Source organism: Apis florea, unplaced genomic scaffold (assembly GCF_048593485.1).
Source record: "Apis florea isolate Af1SG1 unplaced genomic scaffold, ASM4859348v1 contig_3758_pilon, whole genome shotgun sequence".
NCBI classification, from domain to species: Eukaryota; Metazoa; Arthropoda; class Insecta; order Hymenoptera; family Apidae; genus Apis; species Apis florea.
Genome location: NW_028256839.1, coordinates 1,406,178 through 1,416,800, shown reverse-complemented (window position 1 = coordinate 1,416,800; position 10,623 = coordinate 1,406,178). Strand labels below are relative to the sequence as shown.

The window sequence follows — 10,623 nt, the reverse complement described above, 5'->3', positions numbered from 1 at the left end:
ATAATATTATAGAGAAATAATATACAATTTAGAAAATTTTATTTTTCCATATTTTCAAGTCATTTTCAATGATTTTAGAATTTAATTAAAACTAATTTATTACATAATTGTTAAAATACATATTTTATAATATTTACATATAAAAATGATATTATAAATAAATCATAACGATCTAAAAATTTATCCAATAAAAACATTATTTGTTAATTTCAGATATCGATTGAAAAAAAAAAAGATGGAGAAATTTATTCTTACGAAAATAGAACAAAGCAACGATTATCGAAACCGAAATGATCATTATTAAATGATGACATGTTTTTTAAATGATGTATGTTTTGAGAAAAGTATGTATTTCTTATAATTTTTAATTTTGTAACATTTTTGTAATAATCAATTTCAAAATACAATAAATTTTGTAAATTAATGTTATTTTACAGTATTTTACAATAAAATATAAATAACAATATGGACTAGAAATGGCTTAAAATGGCTTAAATATACAGGATTATTAGAGACAATAAATACATCTATATCATACTTTCGCGCACTATTCATAGTACTACGCGCGCTATTCATAGATCCGTTGTTTAATGACAGTATTATAAAATCCAAATGAATAAATAAAAAAAATTACAAAATACAGAAAATTATACACACCAACAACAATAAAAAATATACCAATAAAATTTTATAGAAATATTATTAATCAGAATTGAAAAAATACAACTTGATTGATAAATCAAAAAAATATATGTATATCTGAGACGATTAAAATTAACTTCATAAGTATTGCGGATACATATTATATATTATATTTTTCATAATTGCATATATATATATATATATATATATATATATTAAAAATATATGTAATATGCAATGAAAAATATATAAAAAATATTAATTATATACAGAATTTTTCAAATTTTTCCGAGATATCTATCATATTGTATGGATAAAATCGAGGAAAGATTGTTACAATACATCCTCAATTTTAGATAAAATACGTTTATGAAATTTATAATTTTTTACTCTTATTTACGGAATAGAATTATATACATATATCCGATGTAAAATTTAAAAATATATATAAAAGTAATAATATCATTACAACAAATATTCTGATATATTGTAACTATATATTATAGAAAATTACAAGCATTTTTTTCATATTTTCAGTTTATATTTTGTTAATTGGTGAAATTTGGTAAAATATATTAATCGAAAGCAAAATACAAATTGACAAATCTAACTGTTAAGGGTTTAATATAATAAAATAAAAGATATAAAAAATTTTGATTATATAATATTTTTATTCACATTCTACATAATTATGAATCATTTGCAAAATACGATAAAAAATTAATTAAATTAAAAATGAATATAAATATAATTAATTAACATGATGACTAAATATAAGAAATTAATAAACTAAGTGTTGTATCTTTTTCTTTTTCTTTAAATTACGAATTTTCAAAAGAAAAATAGATGACATCACATTATTCCCATATATCAAGATTAAATAGAGGCATGTCACGTGACATGATACGACGCTCGATATTGGTAAGAGCTTAGTCACGTGATGTATTTTTTCCTAATATATAGTGGCAATTAAAGAGTAACGTGATGTCATATATTGTTTTGAAATGTGGAAGGGAAGCATGAATTGAGCTATTTAAGAATAAGAAGTAGTGTATTCGTTCGACAATGAGTTATTCAATATTTTCGGAAAAATATTTAGATTAAAATTTTTTTTTAAGTTAAATTCCTTTAAATTAAAAATTTTGGCAGTTTATATTTTTTTATATTGTTTCTATATTACTTTTCAGAAATATTCGATTTATAACATATCTCTGGTTATTAAATAATAAATGATTAAGAATTATAGAAAACATATTTATTTTAAATTGTTCATTTTATTTTTATTTATAATACTTTATATTGTACAAATATATTTATTAATACCAATGGTTCTTTTATATTTATGATGGAAAATTCAAAATTAATATTTGATGCAGCATTATAAATGATTGTATCAATCAGATCGTATTTCGTATTTTGAAGGAAATTTAATAGCTTATTGATGTCAATTTAAAAACAATTACCAGGATTGTTAAAAAAAAATTCATTTAATTTAGGAATATATTTTTAATACATATATTATATTATATATTTGTATTTTTTCGGTAAAATTTGAACTTGAAAAGCCATTTTGTTGTCAAAACCTATAAAATATCCATTATTAATTAATTAGTAATATTAATACAATGTTTTTTAAAAAATTTAATTATTTATTAAAAAATAATAATACTTAAAATTATATTGATACGATAAAAAAATATTAAATATTTATCTTATCTGAATTCTTATCTATAATTCTGGAAATTTAAATCTTTCAAAGTAACACCTTACGGATCAAGTTTTATTACTAACTTTACCTGATCAGGTATGTTTCCATATAAATACTTTGTTGACAATAATGAGAAACGGCTAGAAAGGGCGGAAAACGCAAAAATTTTCGTGACTGCAATATGTTAAAATATAAAATTGCAAAAAAATCATTATAAACAAAAACAGGCATTAGAATTTTATAAAATTGATAATTACACATCCTGATAAGCGTTGTTTTACGTACCTTTTTTACTTACCCTGTTGAACTCTTAAGCATAATTTATTTAATAATCATTTAATAAGAGAAATCAAATTCGAAAACTATTAAAGAAAACATATATTCATTGAGCTCAGATTTTTTTTTCTAATTTATAGAAGAAAATAGAAAAATTTTATAAAAGAAAGTAATCAAAAGAATTACAAAGAAAAATTTATTAGAAATATAATATAAGCTTTATTATTCCCAACTATTAAATGGTCATGAAATTTATAATTTGTGATTATTCAATAAAAATTTTCTTGCAAATCTTTTTTTTATTATTGTCAGCTGCTCGTCTATTGTAATACAGAATATAGAATGATTCAAAGAACAATTCCGAGGAAAGTAGAAAAAGACAAGTAGAGTATTTAGAATTATCTATTTTCTAGAATATTTTAATCTAGCTAAATAATCTTAGGAAGGTAATCTTAAATCCTGAGATTTAAAATAGCATTCTCAACAATTTTAAAGACAATATTATCTTACTTTGGAAAAAGCATATCGTATTAATCAATTTTCCAGTACAATTCTCTTTGTACTTTCTAGAAATCTAGTTTTCTTTAGATTTACGTAGGAATATTAGCTTTTATGTATCCCATCGCAAAATTATTCGCAATACAACTTTCCAAATAACTGTAAAGACGATTTGCATAAGCACAAACTTTCTTTTTAATTAAATTAAAGTAAAAGAAGAGAATAATAAAGCTTCGTAGAAGATACATTGTTATTATCTGACGACTACCTGAGACTTAGAAAAATAAATAAATCCTCATTAAAGATAGATCGTGTTAGAACTTAGTATTTATTGTCAGAGATGTATACAATCAATTTCTAACAATTTTAAAACATATATTATTTTCAATAAAATTCAATTTCTTTTATTAAATTCAATTGAGGCAGCATCTTAGAATTTCTTCAATCATTTCATGAACACAAAAGTATATAGAAATAAGATATAGAAAAGGCAAATCTAATTCAAATCAAATTGGCAAACAATGATAGTTTCAAATATTATAATATTTGTAAAATCAGTTGATCAATTAAAAATATATGTGGCAACACTAGGATTAGTGATTATTATAACAAATTAATATAAATATAAAAGATATGTTTGATATTTTGTTGTTGTTGTCAGTTTTTTTAATTCTTGAAGAAAATAATTACAATGAAAATAATTACATTTATTAACAAAGTGTTAAGAATTCCTCGTTGACACAGCTCACATCCAAAAGTTTCAATAAAAAATCTTACATATGAACTTAATAACGATTTATTACCTGAAAAAGAAAAAAAACCATTTAAAAAATCTTTAATATTAATTCAGATTTCAATAGTATTAAATATTATATATTATATTATATTAAGTATTACTTATATTAAACAAAAAAAATAACATAATGATTATAAAAAAAAAATTAATTCCTAAATGATTTATTTAATATTTAATATAATATAAATAATTTAAAAAATAATTATAAAAAAAATGAAATATCTATTTTTGAAATAAATTATATTATAAAATATTCAAATATAATATAATAAATATAATATATATAATATATAAATAATTTAAAAAATTTTTAAAACAATAATTGATATAATTGGAATTAATAAATGCTTCAATATGCAAAACGATAACGATTAAAAAACGACTAAAGAATTATAAAATAGAGATATATGTTTAATTTTGTTTATTACTTTGTTATAAAATATAGTCGAAGATATTTAATATTTTTGAAAAAAGATAATAGATACAAAAGATAGCACTATTAAATTTTCGATATTCTCAACAGATAGATATGCCTTTCATTTATAGAGAAAGTAAAAAAAAGTTCAATTAAAGCCCATAAAGTTTATGTGTTAGAAGATATTCAAATTCGTATCAAACGCTTGAAAAATATAATATATAAATATAAAATAAATATAAAAATAAATATAAATAATAAATATAAATAAATATAAAATATATATGAAAAATTCAAAAAAAAAAAAATCTAGTAGTCTCAATATTTATAAAATTAAAAGTAAAAATTCTATATAACTAATATAAATAATAAAATTAATTATTATGATAGTGAATTATGATTCTTATTGATATAAGATTGATATGTGGATTAATATCAGTCTGGAATTAAAACTTATATATCAAAAATTTTAATTTTATAAATGTCATCTTTATCGTATATAATTTTTATTTTAAATTACATAATATATAAATCGTATTACATGATATTAAATCTTATATAAGTTTAAGAATAATTAAATTAAACAAAAAATTTCTTTTTTCATATTATTCATCAATGAGATTACTTTTTATTATTTTTTAATATTATCCTCTATTATTACTACTTTTATTATTAACACTAGACGTATTAATATTCGTAATACGAATTATTGATGAATAAAATGACTACGAAAAATTTACCAACACAGCAGTGGTGAAATACGATAAAATATAAAAAGTAATAATTGTGATGATACAATAAATCTATCTTACCAACCGAGAATTAAGCGATATCTGGCGGACAATTATATAATGAAATATACATGGAGAAAGAAGAAAAAACACGTAAGGGAGAAAAAATTATTTTATATTACATATTTATTATATATTTATTGTTATATTTTTATATAAGAGTTTAATTAAATATTGTATAATGCAAAGAAATAAATTAATATAATAATCATAATATTGAAACCGTTCATTAACATGTATAAATATTTATTTAAATATATTTACATGGATGCAGAACAATTATTTATAAATTTAGGTTACTAAATTTTAATTTAGGTTAATTTTAAAATTAGTTATTTTTATTTTTCGTAATTTAATTAAATTAAATCATTAGTAATAAAATTAAAAAAAAAACTAAACTAAAAAAAAATTAAATTATAAAATTCTTGATGTTGAAGTTTCTATTATATATGTTTTATTCTATTTTGCTTCTTTTTCTTTTCCTATATTTAAAATTTCATTTATAAATATGAAATCTATTATTATATATTTATTTTTTCAATCGAAAAAAAAAATTAACCTAATGTGATTTTGAATATATTTTCTTATTTATTCTATATCAAATTGTATATCAAATACTATTATATATCAAAGATTTAAAATATCAAAATAGAAAGATAAAAGAACAAGAAAAGAAGAAGAAGAATAATAAACAAGAATTTATTATAATTCGATAAAGTAAAACGAATAATATTTTCTTGAAAGAAATAATATATTCTTGTATAAATATTATTACATTATTAATATGTCAATGAATTTATCATTAAATCATTATTAGGTAAGAAAATTTTAAATTCACAAAAAATTTCTTAACAATAAATATTCCATATCAAAAATAAATTGCATCTTCTTTGGAAAAGAAATTATTCTAAAGATTTTGAAGCATTTTATTCTTCTATACATTACATACATTCTATACATATTTATTAAAAATTATATGCAAATTATATGCAAGTGTAAATTTTATACGCTACTATATAATAATTCCATGATTGGATAAAATATATTCCTTATAATAAAATTGAAAATTATAAATTTATTATTAATTTTTATTAAGTGATTTTATATTATATAAATTTTTTTATGATTATAAAAATAAAAAACTTAAGATATCATTTTAAGAGCTAATGGCAGTAGTATAAAGTAATACAATTAAAACCAAAATTGAAATTGACTTACAAAAATGTTAAATCTATAAATATTCAAAAAAACTGTTGAATTAAGATAAAAATAAAGAAAATCTGAAAAATCTTAATAACTGAAAAGTTGAATTTTATTATCAATGAATATTATATTATTATATATTATGTATATTAATATATATTATATTATATATATTAGTTATATTATAATACTATTATATCATAATAAATTAGAATATTATGTATGATATTCTAATTTTTATCATAGAAATTAATCAAAATTAAAATCAAGCCACTACTTCCACTAACTTTTAAATTAATAAATAATATAATAGCATCTTCAAAGTTATTATAAATTATGAGTACATACATTGAAAGCTTGAGATATAAAAGAAAAAAATTGCTATTATTAAAAACTAGTAATATATATAAAACACAATATGAAATAGTTCATACATATATATAATAAGCCTTCCTTCTGCTATACAAAAATTTAGACAACAAAAAGAGACAAAAAAAAAAAAGAATTGCAAATAAAAAAAGTATTTCGTGCGACATTTACTTTTATCGAAATAAAATTAAATACATATTGAATCACATACCACATATAATATGATTTGTATGAAAATGAGAATGTTTTTTTAAAAATAATATTAAAATAAGATAAAATTTATGATTTGCAACAAATTTGATATAAATAAAAATTTCTAAATGAAACCAATTCCAATGCACATATTTTTCAAAATTAAATTTAGTTTCTTTGCAATTGATTTCTAGTAATAATAAATCTTATTTTTTATTTTTCAAAATGTTTGTAATTTAAAAGCTTTTAAGTTATAAAGAAATTTTATAATTTTTGGATATTGGGAAAATATATAACAATATTCTATTTCTATCATTTTTTTATTATATTTTATAATTTTAATTTGAAAAAGCAACATCAAACACTATTCAAAACAATTGATTATAATAAAAAAACAATTTGAATAATTTTGAAAGCTGATAAAATAATAAAATTTAATTTAATTCTTTAAAATTGAAAGTTGAAAATTGAAATAAAATATACAATGATAATGATTATAATACAAAAGTGTGTAATGCTATTAACAATACAATGTTATAAAATATATAATAAATTTTATAAAGTTACATTGAAAAGTTTTAATAATTTATCGAAAGGAAAAAAAATTAATCCCGATAAAACAATAAAATTTGATTTATCGATTTTGTATGTCAATATAACTTCTTTTACTCTGTATAAATTGCCTGTAAAAAAAATAAAAACAAAAAATTAAAAATTAAAGAAATATAATAAATCAAAAATAAATTTAAAAAAAAATATCTTTAATAATTAACGTATCAAACTAAAAATGCAATAAATATTGGAAACTTGTTTTTTATTATTATTAAAAATAAAATAAAAATATAATTTTCATAAAAATGATTTTACAAAAACATCTATATTATGTATATTATTTATAACGTTTTAGTAAATGATAAAATAATAATTCAATTGAAATTTTTTAATGAGTTCTAAACTATGAGCTTAATATTCTTATCAATATAGATATGCATGTTAATAATAAATAAGATGCATATTAATTAAAATAAGACAGGTTGAAAATTTAATCAATAATTTTTCTCAAACTATTTAACAATTTTTTAATTTTAAAAAATTTTTAAATAATTTTATTTATTATTATTCAAGGTCTTATGAAGCAACGGTGTTGATTGAAACACAAATTTAAAATTTGTATCAAAATAACAAAGCTACATAATTCATATTGGTAGCAAACAAAATATTCATAAAATACTGATTCATGGATTATGAGTACAAAAAAATGCATTAGTATCAATCTAAAAATTTCATATGGAAGCAAAAGAAGCCCTAAACAAATATATTCATTAATATCGATTTTTATCATATATATGAACAATATAAATATTTTAAACAAACAAGATTAAATATCGATACCTGCTTTCTTCTATGCTTTGAAACTGATTTAAATTATTATGAATCAATCATTTATTTTAATTATAAAAGAACTTTTATTTGCTTCTTTAATTTAATTTCTTATATAGAGAAAAATAAATAAAAAATTTAAATAATTTTTGCAGATTACTTCTTCAAGAATAATTCTCTTAAGATGAGGAAGAAGATGCAGATATATTGAATGAAGTATACTAGATTAATTGAGAGAAATTAGAAACAAAAAAAAAGCAAAGTAAGAGTATCTTATAAATGAGAAGAAAAGAAACGAATTCAAGATGGTAGAAAATCAATAAAGTTAAGTATATTGATTTACATTGATCATGAATTCAATAAATATACAATATTAGTTCTTGAATTATTAGTAGAAAAATGCATTAATACCAATTTGACAATTGCATATTGAAATGAAAGCCCTAAACAAACATATTTATTAATATCATTGTATTATATATGTTTTATATAAATAAGTAATATATATTTTATATGAATTATTAGTAGAAAAATGCATTAATACCAATTTGACAATTGCATATTGAAATGAAAGCCCTAAACAAACATATTTATTAATATCATTGTATTATATATGTTTTATATAAATAAGTAATATATATTTTATACAAACAGGATTGTATATCGACATCTTTTTCTTCTTCGATTTAAAACTGATTTAAATAATTAATTATTATACTCATTTATTTTAATTGTTAATTAAAATATAATAGATCGACAATTTTATCAGTAATTTTTTCTAAATTATTTAATAATTTTTTAATTTAAAAAAATTTTGTTTAAACAATTTTTTTAATCAAACAGCCACGATATTTATTAAAATAAATTTGAAATTTGTGCAAAAATAACAGAACTATATGTATAATTTATATTGATCCTGGATCAAATACATAAAATACCGATTGATAGATTATGAGTACAGAAAAATGCACTAGTACTAATCTAAAATTTTCATGTGAAAGTGAAAAAAGCCCTAAACAAATATATTCGTTAATATCTAAAAATCTAAAAAATAAAATCAAAATTAGATCTCTTCTTTAAAACTGATTTAAACAATTATTATTCATTTATTTTAATTATAAACGAGTTCTTATTTTCTTTTGATCCTCGTTTTCAATATGAAGAAAGAAAAGTGAAGAAGGAAGAAGGATAATAAAGAAGAAAGAAAAAGCAGATATATTGGATAAAGTACATTAAGAATAGGTGGAGCAATTAAGAGAAGTTAGAAGCAAGAAAAAACGGAGCAAAATTGAGTATTCTTCGAATATAAATAAAAAAAAAAAAAAAAGAAACGAATTCATTATATATATAGAAAAATAGCAAAGTTATATATTAATTTATATTGAATTCGATAAATACATAAAATATTGATTTACATTATTAGTACAGAAAAGTGCACTAACATTAAGTTAAAAATTTCATGCGGAAGCGAGAGAAGCCCTAAACAAATATATTCATTTATATCATTTTGTATGTTTTATAGTAACAAGCAATATAAATATTTTGTATATATATATATAAATAGATATCGACATTTCAACTTCTTATCCAATTTTTATATTGACTTAAACAACTTATTATTTATTTATTTTAATTATAAATAACTTGTCACTATTTTTGCAGGAAATAAATTATTTCTTAGTTTTTCTAGCACAATATTCTTAAAATAAAGAAAAAGATATATATATTGGATAAAGTATAATAATAATTGAAAAAAGTTGAATAAACATGAAATATGAAACAAAGCTAAGTTCTCTTATAAATGAGAAAAAAAGAAACGAAATTAAATTTGTATATTTATTTATATTGATCGTGGAATTAAAAAATAAGTAATTAAAAATACATTAATTTATAATATAAAAAATACAGTATCAATCTAAAAAATTTCATTGCGGAAGCGAGAGAAGCCCTAAACAAATATATTCAATAATATCAATTTTTATCAAGGATAAGATATTTTATGCAGACAAAATTAGATATCGATTTCTCCTCCGATTTCAAACTGATTTAAACAATTATTAATTTATTCATTTATTTTTATTATAAATGCATTCTTAATTACCTTTAATCCTTGTTTCCAGAATACAAAGGAAAGTAAATAAGGAATAAAATGAAGAAGATGCAAATATGCTAGATGCAGTATATTGAAATAATTGAGAGAAATCAGAAACAAGAGAACGCGAAGCAAAACCAAATATCCAATAAGTGAAAAGAGCAGAAATGAATTCAACGTTGTGTTAGAAAAATAAAATTGTGTATTAATTTATATTGAATTCGATAAATACACAAAATACTGATTTATAGATTATTAATA

At 18.8% G+C, this 10,623-nt stretch overlaps 2 long non-coding RNA genes across 5 annotated transcripts in view; one reads left to right on the top strand and one right to left on the bottom strand.

The window, feature by feature from the left end:
- The first annotated feature begins 216 nt into the window (after positions 1–216).
- Positions 217–10,514, top strand: LOC147656476 (uncharacterized). 2 transcript variants are annotated; one of them, XR_015294384.1, is made up of 3 exons: positions 217–344; positions 8,426–8,594; positions 10,391–10,514. It is a non-coding gene; the product is annotated as an uncharacterized LOC147656476 (long non-coding RNA). The 2 variants fall into 2 exon arrangements; XR_015294385.1 differs by lacking the exon at positions 217–344 and adding an exon at positions 5,059–5,219.
- Positions 3,423–10,623, bottom strand: part of LOC105736618 (uncharacterized) — a 46,359-nt gene continuing 39,158 nt past the window's right edge. For 2 of the 3 annotated variants that reach the window (XR_015294379.1, XR_015294378.1), the window contains exon 4: positions 3,423–3,927. This is a non-coding gene — a long non-coding RNA (uncharacterized LOC105736618). Of the gene's footprint in view, positions 3,928–7,191; positions 7,574–10,623 lie in introns of those variants that run through there. The other variant, XR_015294380.1, reaches the window with a different exon arrangement.